This window comes from Triticum aestivum, chromosome 7D (genome assembly GCF_018294505.1).
Source record: "Triticum aestivum cultivar Chinese Spring chromosome 7D, IWGSC CS RefSeq v2.1, whole genome shotgun sequence".
In the NCBI taxonomy this organism is placed as follows: Eukaryota; Viridiplantae; Streptophyta; class Magnoliopsida; order Poales; family Poaceae; genus Triticum; species Triticum aestivum.
This window is the reverse complement of record NC_057814.1, coordinates 370,607,054-370,625,944: the sequence shown is the minus strand read 5'-3', so window position 1 is coordinate 370,625,944 and position 18,891 is coordinate 370,607,054.

The window sequence follows — 18,891 nt, the reverse complement described above, 5'->3', positions numbered from 1 at the left end:
ATACAAATTTACTTGGAACGGCAGGTAGATACCGCATATAGGAAGGTATAGTGGACTCATATGGCATAACTTTGGGGTTTAAGGGATTGGATGCACAAGCAGTATTCCCGCTTAGTACAAGTGAAGGCTAGAAAAAGACTGGGAAGCGACCAACTAGAGAGCGACAATAGTCATGAACATGCATCAAAATTAATAAACATTAAGTGCAAGCATGGGTAGGATATAATCCACCATGAACATAAATATCGTGAAGGCTATGTTGATTTGTTTCAACTACATGCGTGAACATGTGCCAAGTCAAGTCACTCGAATCATTCAAAGGAGGATACCACCCTACTATACCACATCACAACCATTTTAATAGCATGTTGGCACGCAAGGTAAACCATTATAAACTCCTAGCTAATTAAGCATGGCATAAGCAACTATATCTCTAATTGTCATTGCAAACATGTTTATTCATAATAAGCTGAATCAGGAACGATGAACTAATCATATTTACAAAAACAAGAGAGGTCGAGTTCATACCAGCTTCTCTCATCTCACTCAGTCCATCATATATCGTCATTATTGCCTTTCACTTGCACGACCGAATGATGTGAAAAATAATAATAGTGCACGTGCATTAGACTAAGCTGGAATCTGCGAGCATTCAATAAACAGGAGAAGACAAGGCAATATGGGCTCTTGGTTAAATCAACAATAATGCATATAAAAGCCACTTCAACATTTTCATCATGGTCTTCTCCTATCGACCCCCAAAGAAAAGAAAAGAAATAAAACTATTTACACGGGAAAGCTCCCAACAAGCAAAAGAAGAACAGGAAATCTTTTTGGGTTTTCTTTTAATTATTACTACTACAGCAAGAAAGTAAACTAGCTAAAAGCTATTACTAATTTTTTTTGTTTTTCTTAAGGTTTTTCAAACACACAAGAAGAAAGCATAAAAAGGAAAATAAACTAGCATGGATATTACAGTGAAAAAGTATGAGCACCGACAACTAGCAATGAGTGTGTGAACATAAATGTAATGTCGGTGGGAAATACGTACTCCCCCAAGCTTAGGCTTTTGTCCTAAGTTGGTTCATTGCCACGGATGGCCTGGCGGATATCCATAGTTGTAATTGGGGTCGTACTGAGAAGAAGCCTCGGATTGCCACTGGTTGGCAATTGCCTCCGGGTCCCACTGGTAATTAGACTGCGTATAAACAGTTTCTTGCAATTTTATCATATTGGAAACATGGAGAGGCGGAGATGTAGTTCCTCTCTCATAATAATTGCAAGTAGGAGCAGCAAGTACATGCATATTATACTCATCAAAATCATCATGTGTAGTAGTAAAAGGCAACCCATCAATATAATCCTTAATAAGGGCAAACTTCTCCGATATGGTGTAGTCGGGAGAATTCAAAAAGATAATAGGACTATCATGTGTGGGTGCAATAGCAACAATTTCATATTTAACATAAGGAACTATAGCAAGTTCATCTCCATAAGCATAATTCATATTGGCATCTTGGCCACAAGCATAGCAAGCATCATCAAAAAGGGATATTTCAAGAGAATCAACGGGATCATTACAATCATCATAGCATTCATCCTTCGGTAAGCACGAAGGGAAATTAAACAATGTATGAGTTGAAGAGTTACTCTCATTAGAAGGTGGGCACGGGTGATCAATCCGCTCTTCCTCCTTTTGTTCTTCGCTCTCCTCCTCATCTTTTTGATCCAATGAGCTCACAATGTCATTAATTTCTTCTTCCATAGGCTTCTGCAAAATATTAGTCTCATCTTGGACAGCGGAGACTTTCTCAATAAATGCATCAATATTGGAATTGAATTCATAATTCTTATAGCAATATTTAAGGATAGCCAAATTTTCAGGTCTATAAGCAGCATCATAAAGATTTTCACACTCTTTGAACAAAGATTCAATTTCATAAGCACCCATAAAAGCAACAAATTCTTCTATTTGTTCCACATCATAGTAATCATATATACCTCTAGCATAAGAAGCCAAGGTTTCATTATCATTAAATTTACATGAAAAGGGAAGGTGTGGAGCCTTCATCCTAGAGCAACAAGTATAATCATAACTCAAGCATACTTGCCGAGCATACCACTTCAACATATAAATTTGATCCCATAATAGTTTCCCTTTTTGAGTCAAGCGATAATCCCTAAAGTATTCACGTTGATCCAGTGTGTCTCCCATTACCAGATTGAATGGGGTTTTCTCAGGATTACCAAAGTAGTACATAATGTCTGTCACATAACGAGCATCGAGGGTTTTAGGAGGTTCCCCATCTCCATGAGTAGCAAGTAAACCTTTTTTTTTGGTATTTCGTGCTCCATATCCATAACTAAAGATAAAGAACAACTAAGAACAGAAAATAAAAATTACTTAGTGATAAAGCAAACAAGCACACACGAGAATATTCACCCCATGCTATTGCTCCCCAGCAACGGCGCTAGAAAAAGGTCTTCATAACCCACAAGTATAGGGGATCAATTGTAGCCTCTTTCGATAAGTAAGAGTGTCGAACCCAACGAGGAGCTAAAGGTAGAACAAATATTCCCTCAAGTTCTATCGACCACCGATACAACTCTACGCACGCTTAACGTCCGCTTTACCTAGAACAAGTATGAAACTAGAAGTACTTTGTAGGTGTTGTGGGATAGGTTGCAAGAATATAAAGAGCATGTAAATAAAAACTAGGGGCTGTTTAGATAAAGAAGCAATAAAGTTAGTATAGCGAGTGTGGAAAAGTGGTGGTAGGAGTTGTGAAATTGTCCCTAAGCAATTGACTACTTTACTAGACCGATAGCAAGTTTTATGTGGGAGAGGCCACTGCTAGCATGTCATCCCTGACTTGGAATTCTATGCACTTATGATTGGAACTATTAGCAAGCATCCGCAACTACTAACATTCATTAAGGTAAAACCCAACCATAGCATTAAGATATATTGGTCCCCCTTCAATCTCGTATGCATCAATTTCTATACTAGGTTGAAGCTTCTGTCACTCTTGCCCTCCAATACATAGTCCTATCAACATACAACTAACCCTATGGTGTGATCCACACGCGCGCTCATATGATGTGCACCAAAGGACAGCAACATAACCACAAGCAAATTAAATCAATCATAGCAATTCACCAATTACCGACAGGACAACGAAAATCTACTCAGACATCATAGGATGGACACACATCATTGGATAATAATATGAAGCATAAAGCACCATGTTCAAGTAGAGGGTACAGCGGGTTGCGGGAGAGTGGACCGCTGTAGATAGAGGGGGGGAGGTGATGGAGATGTTGGTGAAGATGGCGTGGGTGTTGGTGAAGATCGCGGTGATGATGATGGCCCCGGAGGCGTTTCGGCGCCACCGGAAGCGAGGGGGAGAGAGCCCCCCTTCTTCTTCTTCCTTGACCTTCTCCCTAGATGGGAGAAGGGTTTCCCCTCTGGTCCATGGTCTCCATGGCGTGGGAGGGGCGAGTGCCCCTCCGAGATTGGATCTGCCTCTCTGTCCCTCTCTGTTTCTGCGTTCTCGAATTCTTCCCTTTCACCATTTCTTATATATCTGGAGATCCGTAACTCCGATTGGATTGGAACCTTCGCCAAGATTTCTTTCCGAAAATTAGCTTTCTTGTGGCAAAGAAGAGCAGCAACCGCCTTACGAGGGCCCACGAGGGTCAGGGCGCGCCCAGGGGGCAGGCGCCCCCCTGCCTCGTGGCCACCTCGGGCACCGTCTCGCGTTGATTCTTCCTCCCATATTTCCCAAATATTCCAAAAATATTCTCCGTCTGTTTTTATTCCGTTTGGATTCCGTTTGATATGGGGTTTCTGCGAAACATAAAACATGCAACAAACAGGAACTGGCACTGGGCAGTGGATCAATATGTTAGTCCCAAAAATAGTATAAAAAGTTTCCAAAAGTATATGAAAGTTGAAAAATATTGGCATGGAACAATCAAAAATTATAGATACGACGGAGACGTATCAGGACGCGGAGCTAATTTGAGGTGACAGTAAAAGCCTATTGCTCCTAGTCTTTGGGGAACTGCGGAGAACCCTTAGAGAGGCCACGTCCATAGGGAAACCCTTAATTATCATGAGTTGTAACCCTCTGGGGGAGACTATGATGGTGGCGTGTGTGGCACGAATTCTACACGAGTAGAATGTGTACTGTACCCGGCTCTACCCAGCATAATCATCAAGAGTGGCTCAAGTATCTGGTATATACTATGCTTATGCATATGTGTGCTAGAAACATATCAATGGGGATTCCGGACTCCCTAAGAACACCTTTTTATTCTGTTGTTTCACCCGTCATTACGATTCCTGCATTTCATTTAGTTTTATGTTCTTTAGTCACAAGTCAAAACACTACTCAAAAATCATTTATATCCGCCCTCACTCTGCTTTGAGTCTACAATTATCTACAGGAACCAAATTACATGATTCTCTACAAGAGGAAAAAGTCTGATTCTTGTGCTCCCGGTGGGATCGATACTCTTACTTCGAAAAGGCTACAACTAAACCCTATGCACTTGAAAGCCATCATACTCCACCGCCGATTCCTTGACGGGCAGGCGCATCTCTACCGCCTTAGCTAGGCGCAAATCCTCCTCCCGGCGCTCGTCACTCTTTGTTGCGTCCTGCATCTCCAGCTCCTGCTCGTTGATCTCATGAGGAAGGGGCTCCATGGCCTCTATCGCCGCTTCGTCAGCAAGCATCTCGGCCTCCGCCTCCACTGCCTCTTCGGGCGTGGGGGTGGGTTGGATTCCTAGGAGGCCTAGAATACTTGGCATGGGCGTCCTTGATCTGGGTGTGTATGGCCTCGATCCAGGCCAGGGCGACCTCCGTTGCATAGATGGCTACTTGGGTGCTCTCCGCTTTTGTAGCTACCCAGCCATCTCGACTACTGTAGCTGCCCTGTCGGCTGCCGTAGACACCCTCTCGAGGGATGCAACCAAGCTCTCAGTGTTGGCAGCCACGCTCTCGGCAGAGGCGGAGCCCCTCGGGGCCGACGCGGATACCGTAGGGTCCCTCACAAAGCGTCTCTGCGGCGTCATTCTTTGCAAGAAGAGGTTGGGGAATGGGGATCGAGGATTTGGGTATTCGGGGGTGAGCGGCACTTGAGCTAGATGAAGCCGACGAAGCTTATGGAGGAAGACATAAATAGACCCACGAATTTTCATCGCAAACAGTTCCTATAAGCAAATGTGTGTAGCATAGTTGAATTTTTGTATTAGCTCTAAAAGACTAATGTGGGGTACATGGCAACTCACAGTGTTTTTATTACGAGTTCTTTTTGTACCATGAACATGCACAAACACAACTATCATGTTAAAATTTTGAAATTTTCAGGGTTAATTTGACCTTTTTAAGACATTAAGTGAGTTTCTAGCCATATAATGGTCGTAATTCAAATTTGAACTACATGTACATGCAACAACAAACCATCATGGTTTGGAAAATCACATTCGTGTCCTTCTGTGCAAGTTTATGTCCTATGCAGTAAATTCGAAGGAATTTGCAATCATATTGGTGTCATGGCTAGGACACAAACATTGAGAACCATGGTTTTTAAATTCCAAAGAATTCAAAAATGATCTGAAATACATGAAACCTTGCTTGATGCCATGACATGGTACCAAGATGGCGTGGTAAAAAAATTGGCATGTTTGATGAAAGGTTTGACGCATATCTCTCACAAATCGAAGCATCTCACAAGAAGACTCGTGGTTCCAGAGAGAACAATCCATGTTTGATGACGAATCGATGGCCGCTGCCTCTTATGGCCTTGGATTTTTTTCTACCATTAAAAACAATTTTCATGTTAAAGTTTGGAAATTTTCAGGGTTCATTTGACATTTTTAAGACATTAAGTGAGTTTCTAGCCATATAATCGCCGTAATTCAAATTTGAACTACATGTACATGCAACAACAAACCATCATGGTTTGGAAAAAATCATATTTTGTGTCCTTATGTGCAAGTTTATGCCCTGTGCAGTAAATTGGACGGAATTTTCAAACATATTCGTGTCACGGCTTGCACAGAAACATTGAGAACCATGGTTTTAAAATTCTAAAAAATTCAAAAATGATCTGAAATACATGAAACCGGCGGTACCAAGATGTTGTAGTAAAAAAATTGGCCTGTTTGACATCATACCACTCACAATTTCGAGCATCTCACGAGAAACACTCGTGGTTCCGAGAGGGAACAATGCATGTTTGATGAGAACCGACGGTCGCTGCCTCTTACGGCCTTGATTTTTTTTCTACAGCTAACATGCACGAATACAACTGTCATGTTAAAATCTGGAAATTAAAAGGCCCATTTGACCTTTGTCGTGGGAAAACACGGCCACCTATGGGACCATCAGCCCCTTATGGTTTGGCAGGGGGAAGAACACATTGCACAACTAGCGGAGGGCATAGAGCAACACGGCAGAGATCACACGGGCAGTATTTACCCAGCTCCGGGCCACCGCGAGGCGTAAAACCCTACTCCTGCTTTGGTAGATTGATGAGGGGACCGTAGTGGAGACGCAGCGCTCTAGCCCGGCAAGATTGCCTCAGGGCGAGAGCAGCTACACGTGTATGAGTGTACAAAGTCCGAATCCTTTCTAAGGTTGCCACGGCCCTCCTTTTATAGATCAAGGGTCACCGCAATGGCAAATCAGTCATTGTGTACTGATTAGATAGCAAACAGTGCTATCATACCTAACTCTGCAGGCAGGACAGGGCGCATTAAATGCGCCGCTTAGTGTCACATCGTAGCGTAGCCCGGCAAGCCTTGCCGGGCCGTTCGGCCACCTTCTCATGTGCCTGCGTGACACATCTCTGGATGGGTGTCATTTGGAGGTAATTTCCTTAGGAAGTGGCTGCCACATGCCAAATAACAGCGACCTAGTTACTTGGGGGCTCGACACCGCACCGATCGATGACTTGCATTGCGATGAGGTGGAGCGGTGGAGCCTTAGCGGGGTAGTCTGCCCTTGTCGTGCCCGGCAGGCCTGCCGGGCGGTCTTGAGACTTGTGTTCGGGGCAATCCTCGACCTTGCCAGGCTCGCCTGCCCGGCAAGGGAGGTGTTTCCTTAGTGGTATCTTGCTTCTTTAGCTTGACTTAGTCTTCTTGATCTGCCCTTCGATTTCTCAAAGAGCTAATCTCTTCTACTTGGTTTGGTCTTGGATGTTCCAACTTTGCTCTTAAGCCTATGTACAGTCTGGGCAACACACCTGGGGTTTGTTGCATCGATAGGAGCCCCCGGGCCTGGCCTGAACGCGCCGCTGGGCATCGTCGGGGTAGGCCCTATCCAGTACACAGGCGAGAAGGCAATAGTAGCTTGTCCTTTGAGATCTTCTTTGCTTCCTCATTAACCTGAGCTTGAATCAGTTTCCAGTTTCCCCGCACGTCGCGTAACGCCAATTGTAGTGGGGGAGATAATGTGTCGCGATCCATGGGTCACCCACGTCCCATGTTCACGGGGCGGTAACTGTCACCCCGTTATCTTTCCCGCTCCTGGCGCCTCCGCCACGTGTATTGCATGCATTGCGCAAAGTTGGTGGCCGATGCGGAGGGCGCGGGAATGAGCGTCGTGGCAGAAAGCCAGGCGTCGTGGATTGGTGCAGGGGGTCAACCTTGATTCCTCGAGCCGTTGATGGCGTGGGGGAGCCGGACTGGATGAACGGGGCGGCTACCTTCATGGAAAGATCTAGCCCCCATGCCCCGATCGCCTATAAAAAGGGAACGCGGGCAGCTCGTCGATCCATTGCCTGCCACACTTCTGCAGCTTATCGAATGTTCTTGTCTTGATTCCTCGCAGCACTTCAGCGTTTGCCCACTCATCTTGTCCATTGCTCCTTGGATGGGCAACAGAGGCAAATGAGATCTTGCTTCCGAGGGTATGAACGTATTGCATGAAGGCACGACTCGTGAATTGGGTGCCATTGTCGGTGATGATTCGGGCAGGGACCCTGAAGCGGCACACCAATCCTTTCAAGAACTTGATAGCTGACTGTGGGGTCACCTTCCTCACGGGCTCCACTTCCGGCCACTTTGTAAACTTGTCGATTACAACAAACAAGAGTTCAAAGCCCCCGGTAGCACGGGGGAAGGGTCCCAAGATGTCGAGCCCCAGACCGAAAATGGCCATGACAAAGGGTTTGTTTAGAGAGCTTGAGCGGACTGATTGATATTCTTGGAGTGGAACTGGCAGGCTTCACACTTGGTGACTAGCTCAATTGCATCTTGGAGGGCTCTTGGCTAGTAGAAACCTTGCCAAAAAGCTTTTCCAACCAAGGCCCTTGATCCGATGTGGGAGCCGCACATACCCTTGTGTATCTCTGCCAGCAGTTCCTTTCCTTCTTCCCGGCAAATGCACTTAAATTTCACACAGTTGGGCCTTCTTCTGTATAGCGTGTCGTCAACGAACTGATACATACTGGCCCTCTGGACTACTCTCTCAGCTTGTTCTTGCTCTTCAGGAAGTTCTCCTGTTTGGAGGAAACGGGTGATGTGACATGCCCAAGTTGGAGCCTGAGGCTCCGCAATGAGGGCCAGTGGCACCTCCTCATTCACGTGAGTGCACTCCTCAACCGTAGAGGTTGGTAGTTTGGTGGGAGGGTGCAGCTTGCCGATCAAAGGGGAGTTGTTCCCGCCAAGCTCTCTGCCGGGGGCTTCGGGAAGCTCTGCCGGGAGAGGCTTGCCGGAGTCCAGTTTCCTCCTCTTTCTGGCCATTGCTGCCAGGGATACGGAGGGTTGTGTCAGATGGAGAACAAATGTCCCTGGTTCCATAGAGAGTTTTTGTGCAGCAAACTTTGACAGAAGATTAGCAATGCTGTTTTCCGCACGGGGTATGTGCTCTGTTTGCAATCCGTCAAAGTGCTCCTCCAACTTCCTCACTTCATCGATGTATGCCTCCATCAATGGGCTTTGATAATCCTTGTTTACTTGTCTTACCACAAGTTGCGAATCTACACGGATGATCAGCTTCTTGATTCCCAGTTTTGTCACAATTCTGAGCCTGACAAGGAGCCCTTCATACTCTGCAGTGTTGTTGGTAGCCTTTTCCCTAGGAAAATGCATCTGAACTACATACTTGAGGTGCTCCCCAGTGGGAGCAATGAAAAGTACATTGGCTCCTGCACCTTGTAGGGAGAAGGCACCATCAAAGTACATGATCCATTCTTGGGGCGCTTCCTTTCCGGGGATGATTGTCTCTAGCACTTCTTCATCAAGGGTTGGTGTCCACTCCGCAATGAACTCTGCTAGTGCTCTGCTCTGAATACTTGACGTGCTTTCAAACTTCAAACCAAAGCTGGATAACTCCAAAACCCATTCAACAATTCTGCCAGTGGCCTTAGGGTTTCGGAGTATGCATTGCAAGGGGAAGCGGGTGACAACCATGATCTTGTGGGCTTGGAAGTAGTGATGAAGTTTCCTTGAGTCCATGATGAGGCCAAAAATCAACTTTTGCACACCAGAGTACCTCGATCTAGCCCCCTGCAGTAGGGAGCTGATGAAGTGCACTAGGCGCTCCACCACTTTCTTCCTTGCCGCGACCATGGAAATGCTTCCGCTGCCTTGCTCTTCCTCGCCTTGGACTGCCTCTGACCTTTCCCTGGACGGGTTCACTTTCCTTTCCGGAGGGGACGGCGGCGGTGGCTGCTGCTTCATCTACCTCCCGCTGTGCCAATAGTGCTGCACTAACCACTTGATTGGTCGCTGCCAAGTATAGCAGCAACGGCTCTTGTGGTTTGGGAGCGACTAAGGTGGGAACAGAGGAAAGGTAGGTCTTCAAGTCTTGTAGTGCAGCGTCTACCTCTGGGGTCCACTCCACGGGCCCTGCCTTCTTCAAGATTTTGAAGAATGGAAAGGCGCGCTCGGCGGACTTGGAGATGAACCTGCTCAGTGCGGCAACACAACCGTTCAGACGTCTCACGTCTTTAACAGTCTTGGGTGCTTGAATCTACTCGATAGCCTTGATCTTGTCGGGGTTGGCCTCTATCCCCCGGTGGGATGCAAAGAAGATAAGTAGCTTGCCAGAAGGAACGCCAAACACACACATCTCCAGGTTCAACTTCAAGTTGATCTTGCGTAGATTTGCGAAGGTCTCTTCTAAGTCCTGAATGAGAGTCGATTTGTCCTTGGTCTTGACCACTATATCATCCATGTAAGCTTCAACATTTCTGTGCAGCTGGGACTCAAAGCCAATCTGTACTGCTCTTGCGAAAGTGGATCCGGCGCTCTTTAACCTGAAGGGCATCCGTACAAAGTAGTACGTGCCACATGGGCTTATGAACGCGGTCTTCTCTTCATCTTCTTTCGACATGAAAATCTGGTGGTATCCAGAGTAGGCATCCAGGAAGGAAAGTAGGTCGCACCCGGAGGTGGAATCGACAATCTGGGCGATGCGCGACAAGAGGAATGGGTCCTTTGGGCATGCTTTGTTCAGATCTGTGAAAACTATGCAGAGCCTCCATTTCCCATAAGCCTTGCGCACCACCACTGGATTTGCTAGCCACGTTGGATGCAATACCCCTATGACCAAACCGGCTGCCTCGAGTTTCTTGATCTCCTCGGCAATAAACTGCTGCCACTCCAAAGCTTGCTTCTGGACCTTCTGCTCGACAGGTCGGGCATGTGGCCAGACAGCAAGGTGGTGCTCGATTACCTCCCTGGGAACACCGGGGATGTCAGATGGTTGCCATGCAAACACATCAACATTCGCCCGCAGGAAGGCAACAAGCACGCTTTCCTATTTGACGTCGAGGGTGGTACTAATGGTAAATGTACCATCAGTTCCAGCCAGCCGTGCCGGGACCTTCTTCACAGCGGGTGCAGCAACTTTTGATCTCTTACTATTGGAACTCTCCGGCAAGTCATCAAAAGGCGCAGCACACTCCGAAGAGGTACGCTTCCCGTTTCCTTGCTGTCATCCGTGTTGGCTTTCTTCTTTTTCTTGCTTTCCATGGCGGGAGCAGCAGCTTCCACGGCCTGTGCAGCAATTGCTTCCCGGTAGATCTTGTCTACGCATGTGATTGCATCTTTCTTGTCTAATGGAATGGAAATGACGCCCACTGGCCCTGGAATCTTCAGAGTGTTGTAGGCATAGTGGGATGCCGCCATGAATTTGGCCAGGGCTGGGCGGCCAAGGATTCCATTGTACACAAGGGAAGGTCAACCACATGAAACACGATCTTCTCAGTCCGGTAGTTTAACTCCCCTCCGAATGTCACCGGCAGTGTGATCTCCCCTTAGGACGACTCCTGCCGGGGTTGATCCCTTGGAACGTACCAGTAACCTTGAGCTCTTCATCTACTATATGGAGTTTGCTAATGACCTTTGGAGAAATCAGATTCAACCCGGCCCCTCCGTCAACCAACATCTTTGTGACTTTGAGGTTGAAGATTGTTGGTGAGACCAACAACGACAGGCACCCTACCGCGGTGGTGCGGTCAGGATGATCCTGTTCATCAAAGACAATGGGTGTGTGGGACCACTTGAGCGACTTCCGAGAATCTGCCGCTGGCTCCATGGCATTGACTTCATGCGCCCACTGTTTAAGCTGGCGGTGAGAGGAGTGTAAAGATGCACCCCTGTCAATGCATAGGGCGTCAGTGGCTTTCTGGAATTCCTGCTCGTTGGTTTCCTCTTCATCTCCTTCATCACTCTCGTCATCGCAATCCTTCTTATCATGGCCCCTCTTGGGTTTCCCTTGATACTAAGGAGCCTTGCCAGGGCGACTTGCTCTGCCGCCTCGGCCCTTCGCGCCAGCGCCATCTTGTCTTTCTCCTTATCACGCTTCTCGTACTCGGCCCTCTGCTTCTTGACGAGCTGCTCAACCTGATGACATTCCTGAAGATCATGGTCCTTGGTCCGATGGATCTTGCAGTACGGCCATCACCCTTCCCAGCCTTCTCGGCAGACGCGGCTTCCCGGCAATCTGTGCACGCGGCAACTTCCTTGCCAGGAACCTCGGCCTTAGCCTTCTTGCCGGTACTAGGTGCTCTCGATCCTTCAACAGTCATCACTGCTTTGTCCTTGCGCTTCTTGTTGTTCTTCTTCTGATTGTTGGCGTCGTCGTCATCCTCTGAGTCGATGTCGACGCCATCTTCTTCACCGGGGAGCCGCCTGCCCTCCTCTACGCGGGCGCACTTATCCACCAGCGTGTATAGCTCATTCACCGTCTTGGGCAGCCGCATGTTCATTTTGGAGCGTATCATGCGGTTGCGCATGTTGGACTGGAATGCAGCTATCACAGCTGCCGGGTGGATGTCTGGAATGTCCTTGTGTACGCGACTGAACCTCTGCATGTACTTCCGCAAACTCTCTCTCCTTCCTTCTACGGGAGGAGCTGCAAGTCGCTGGGCCACCCTGGTTCTTGATGGCCGCCCGTGAAGGCGCCAACAAACTCATGGCACAGGTCAGCCCAGGGCAAAATGGAGCCCTCTGGCAGGTGCATCAGCCAAGACCTCACGTTTGGCTTGAGTGCCAAAGGGAAGTAGTTGGCGAATACCTTCTCGTCTCTTCCCCCAGCAGCTTGAACAGCGATGGTGTAGATGCTCAAGAACTTTGCCGGGTTTAGTCTCCCTTAGTACTTCTCTGGTATTTCTGGCTTGAACGTGCGAGATGATGGCCAACGGACTTGCCGCAACTCGCGAGTGAAGGCGGGGCACCCAACCTCAAAAGGTAGGTACCCACCTTCACCGGTCATGGGCTCGTCGACGTTAGGGCCATTGCCTATTAGACTGGCGACAGGTGTCGCGGTGTCGCTCGAGGGTCGGATGAAGCCATCGATACGTTGTCGGGTTCTTGGTCGCGTGGCTCTAGCTGTGGCCCTTGCATTGGCTGCTGCGGAGGGGATTGCACCGTGGGGGTGGCTCCTTCGATATGGCCAGTAGCTCGGGCCGCTGTCGCCGCCTGTGGACGCTGTGACAGACCCGCTCGCTGTGATCCTACCGCCTCGGTGAAACCAATCAAGCTCTGAATGGTGGCTCTCCACTCATCCATCTGATCGGCCACCGGCGGGAATCTCAACAAGATCTGGGCCCGCGCCATGGCCTCTGAAGCAGTGCTTGGCATGGATGACGGCGTAGATCGTAATATCACCTGGCTTCGGACGGTGCCGGTAGTGGCAGCGCCATGCTCTCGTCGTTGTAAGATAGTTGCCAGGGTGGCGTGGTGACGAGGTGGATGTGCTTGGGGGTCGGCAGCTCCGTTCGGTGCATTGGCTTGGTCAGCTCGTCCTGGAGGCGGCGCATGCCCCACGGCCACGCCCACTGCAGGGGCAGCCGGAGGGTTGCGGTTCGCCCCAGAATGAGTGTTGTCGATGCGGCTGCGTCCTTCGGTGGGGTGGAGAGGTAGAGACAGAATCATATCTCCACCTGCACCCTATGGAGCGTGGCCGCTGGGATGCTGTTGGAGCTGTCCTTCTCCGGTGCCTCCTGCTCCCGCTTCAGCCGCAGGGGAGGTGGTGACGACGCTGCTTGCGCCGGCCACGTCCCCCGCAGCGTCCACGTCGCCGTGTATCCCTGTAGCCTCGCGGCGTCGGCGGCCGCGTGCGATGGGGCCTTCGAGGTGGACGGGTGAGCCGCAGCACCGGGCTTCTTCTTGGGTGCCATGGATGATGAAGCCGCCGATGAAGAAATCGGTGATGAAGATGACGCGATGTGTACGCTCTCGGGCTCATGCAAGTGCTTCCCCCTACCTGGCGGACCAAAGATGTCGTGGGAAAACACGGCCACCTATGGGACCATCAGCCCCTTGTGGTTTGGTAGGGGGAAGAACACATTGCACAAAGAGTCGGGGCGCAGAGCAACACGGCAGAGATCACACAGGCAGATTTTACCCAGGTTCGGGCCGCCGCGAGGCGTAAAACCCTACTCCTCCTTTGGTGGATTGATGAGGGGACCGTAGTGGAGACGCAGCGCTCTATCCCGGCAAGGTTGCCTCGAGGCGAGAGCAGCTATGCGCATATGAGTGTACAAAGGTCCGAATCCTTCCTAAGGTTGCCACAGCCCTCCTTTTATAGATCAAGGGGTCACCACAATGGCAAATCAGTCATTGTGTACTTATTAGATAGCAAACAGTGCTATCATACCTAACTCTGCAGGCAGGACAGGGCGCGTTACATTGGCCGCTAGTGTCACATCGTAGCCTAGCCCGGCAAGCCTTGCCGGGCCGTTCGGCCACCTTCTCATCTGCTTGTGTGACACGTCTCTCGTCATGGTCTATAGCATCCAAGTGGAAATTGTGGATCGCTGAGTGACCGAGTCTGTGAAGCTTTGGGAGTCACCTGATGACTTACCACAAGTGATTGGGCGAGGTCTGTGTGATCTTAGCTCAAGGATAATATGGTGAGGACTATGTGTCCGGGACTGTGTGTCCTCAGGTTTAAATACCTAGGCGCTCCAACCAGACGTACGACTGTCACAGCAGTTGGAGCTGGTCTACCAAATCATTGTCTTCACCAAGCTACTAGTTCTATTTCCTCAACCCTTTCATTTCCTCATTCATCTGTTGGTGAACTTGATCGTTACTATTTGAAGACTTCGACTGAAGACTTTCTCAATTTCCTCATTCCTAATTCTTCAGTCACTTTGTCTTCAGCCTGCTTATCCTGTTTACACGCTACTTGTACTCTGTGTATGTTTCATTTCATCATGATGACTGTGCTACTATTCTATTATGCATGCATCTGAGTACTTATTCTGCTGCTAAGTAGTTCGTTGCTTAGGAATTTCCTCACCTAGAAATTCCTCGGTGACGAATTTGTAAAGATCGACTATTCACCCCCCCTCTAGTCGATATAACGCTCTTTCAACTGGTATCAGAGCAAGGTACTCCCTTGTTCTGTGTAATTTTGGTTTAACCACCTGGAATTTAGTTATGTCGAGTGCAGGCATGATCAAGGTCTCAGTTGGGTGTACTACCTTCGACGGGACGGACTACCCCTACTGAAAGAACAAGATGCGCATGCATCTTGAGGCAATTGACAATGATCTCTGGTACGTTGTGGAAAATGGCGGTCCCTCCATCACTCCTTCCGTGAACGCTGCTGATGTGAAGAGATTCAAGCAACTCGACTCTCAAGTGAAGAATATCATATGTGGCCATCTGAGCAAAGGATAGTATGGGAGAGTGAGTGCTTTGGAGACAACAAAGCTTATCTAAGATAGGCTGTCCAAGATCAACGAAGGAGTCTCAACTCAATGTGACTCTCGAGTTGACGTTCTTCGCAATCTCTTCAACCGCTTGAAAAGACTCGACAATGAAAATGTTTAGCAAACCTTCAATCGCCTCACTGACATCTCAAATGAGCTTCAAGCACTTGGTGCCACTAACATCACCGACCATGAGGTGGTGAAGAAATTGCTGAGATCGCTTGATTCCTTATTTGACACACTTGCACTGATTCAAGAACGTGGAGACTACAAGTCACTTGATCCTGCTGATATCCTCGAGAGGCTAAATACTCATGAGTTACAACTTGCTAAGAAGAGAGACCTCTATGGACCAAGCTATGGAAGGTCACGCGCACTGAAGGCCAAGGCATTTTTCAAATCTGAAGAAGAGGATTCTGATAGCAGCCTTGGTGATCCTGAAGAACTGAGCCAGGAGCTAGCAATGCTCCTGAGGAAATTCCAGAAGTTCTCAAGACGTGGTCGCTTTGGAAAATCTTCAAGAGGTGATGACATGAGATCAGATTCCTCATCCCACGACTACAAGAAAAGGACTTGCCAAAAATGCAAGAAACCTAGTCACTACATTACTGATGATTGTCCTCAGTGGGCGAAGGAATCAAAGAAGAAGAAGGACAAGGATGATAGTTCTGATGAATTGAAGAATAAGAAGAAATCTTCAAAGTCCTCGTTGTCCAAATTTTCAAAGTCTTCATCTCAGAAGAAGTGCAGTTCCAAAAAGGCTCGGGCATTCATTGGCAAGGAAATGGACTCTGAAGTTGAATCTGAGGAAAATGAGGAAGAGGAGGCATCTGAGGAGTCAGACTCTGGTGTGGCGAGCCTAGCGCTCGCTACTGCTTTTGTAAGCAAGTCCATCTTCAACTCTAAGGAAAATGACTTCTCCAACACTGATGACGATGGCGATGATGACTACGCTCCCACCTATTGCTTCATGGCAAAAGGTGCCAAGGTACTCAAATATCCCTCCTATGGATCAAGTGAGGATTAATCTAATGAAAACCTCAAGCCTAGATATTCTAAACTTGCTAAGATTGCTGTAAAACAACAAAAGGCTTTTGAAAAGGTTCAAAACATGCTAGACAAAGCGATGACCTATTGGGTGAAGAAATGGATCGAACTCAAACTCTAACAGAAAATCTTCAGAGACTTCAGACTAAGTTTGACAACCTTCAAAGTCATCATAGCACTCTCTTAGCTGATCATGAGAAGCTTTCTTATGAATTTCTTCAAAGAAAGCAAGATCTTGAGAAGCTAAGGGTAAGTTATGAAGATCTTTAGAAGGAGCGTGATTCATTGCTTGCTCAACATATCAGTTCCGCTCAGGATGAATTTATTCCACCATGTTTGAAATGCATTGAACGTGAATCTGCTAATTCATCACCTGAAAGTTCAAATGCTTCTATTGCTGCAAATTCTTCAACTATCTCTGTGGTCACAAATTCCTCATCTGAGGATACCACAAGTATCACTGACAATGCAGGGTTGAAGGAATTGTATGTGACATGCATGTACAAAAGCCTCCAAGGGCATCAGACTCTTTGTGATGTGCTTAAAAAGCAGATTCTCAACAGGAACCCTAGGACAGAGGGTATTGCCTTTGAGAGGAAACTCAATGCTGATGGGACCTACTGGAAACCTGAGCAGTATCCCAAAACCTCATGGGTTGCTCCGAAGGGACCTCCGTAGATCCATCCACTTTATCTGGCTTTACATGTGAATCTTCATATTCTTCTGATGAGTCATTTGACTCCAACTATAAACTGTTCAAAAATCAGAATGGTGAAGTATTTGCTAGATATGTTGGAACTAACTGCAGAAACGGTCCCCCTATGAAGAAAATCTGGGTTCCCAAAAGGTGCCTCGAAAGTCTTCAGGTGAATGTCATCATGACACCACCTGTGAAGAATAGGAACCCCATATCAAATTCTTCATATGGACCAAAGTCTTCATATGGATCCAAGTCCTCATATGGACCAAATTCCTCACGTGGATCAAATTCCTCATATGGATCCAAATCCTCATATGAACATCATCGTGCTAACACTTCTGTTTTGTAGGGAAAATATAAGGGCTATGAATATGTGCGTTATTCTTCAAATCATTATGTTCATAAGTCCTCGAAGAATTTCTCTGCTTATTCATATGCTTACTCTAACCCCTCTTCTGTGAAACGAAGTGGACTGGCTTCTATGCCACCTTTCTCTTATGGAGCTCGTGGAATGATGAACTCCTTGCCACCCCTCCAGATGTGAGTGGTGAAGAAAAAGAACTAATCTCTTATGCAGGGTCAGGTCTCCAAACGAACTTAAACGTCTGAAGAATTTGCTGGAGACCTGAATATGCTTGAAAGGACGCAAGCTAATCATGAAGAAATGAATATTCATTTCTCACGTCCTTATACTGCTATAACTGTTATATTGCTCGATGAAATTCAATCTGATGAGTTTGATGTCATATTCTTCACTGATGAAGTATATGAGTTCATAAGATGCACCAATTCATCTGCAGGATGATCAACCCAAAGCTACTGAGTGGGTCCTCGACAGTGGATGTATAAATCACATGACCGGTGACAAGAACTTATTGATGGACAATGCTTTATCCCCTTCGCATCTGAAGCATATCACCTACGCTGAGAAAGGCAAAAGCAAGGTATTGGGTCTAGGTAGGGTTGCGATCTCAAAGGATCGACACATGGACAAAGTCATGCTTGTCGAGTCCTTAGGATACAAGATCATGTCTATCCCAATGCTTTGTGATGTTGATATGGTTGTTTTCTTTGGCAAGTATCGTTGTGTTGTGATCATGGAATCTGACAATTCCAAAGTCTTCGAAGGCTTTAGGAGAGGAGACTTCTAAATTGTTGATTTCTCTACAGGACCACAGCCTGCCACTTGTCTACTTGCAAAAGCTTCAGAAGGCTGGTTATGGCATTGACGAATAGGTCATGCTGGCATGAGGAACTTACACACACTCACGAAGAAGAAGCACGTCATTGGCATCAAGGGTGTCAAGTTCCTCAAGGACCATCTGTGTGGAGCTTATGAAGATGGAAAGATGACCAAGTCCAAGCATCCCTCGAAGACTATCATGACTACCACTCGTCCATTTGAATTGCTTCACATGGATCTCTTCGGCCCTACTCACTATGCCACATTCACAAATGTAGCATCTTTATATGGCTTTGTTATTGTTCATGACTATTCTCGTTACACATGGGTGCATATCATCACTTACAAAGCTAAAGTGCAGGAAGTCTTCAAACGATTTTCCTCAAGGGCCTCGACGAATTTTGGTGTGAAGATCAAGCACATTAGGAGTGACAATGGGACCGAGTTCAAGAATACTGGCCTTGATGACTACCTTGATGAACTTGGTATTACTCACGAGTTATCTGCCCCTTATACTCCTCAGCAGAATGGCGTCGTGGAGTGCAAGAACAGGACTCTCATTGAGATGGCTTGCACTATGCTTGATGAATACAAGATGCCTCCTCGCTTCTGTCCTGAGGCAATTGATACTGCGTGCCACATCATCAACAGGGTATATCTTCACAAATTCTTCAAAAATACCTCATATGAACTCCTCACTGACAAAAAACCCAATGTGATTTATTTCAAAGTCTTTGGTGCTAAATGTTGGATTAGAGATCCTCATCATAATTCTA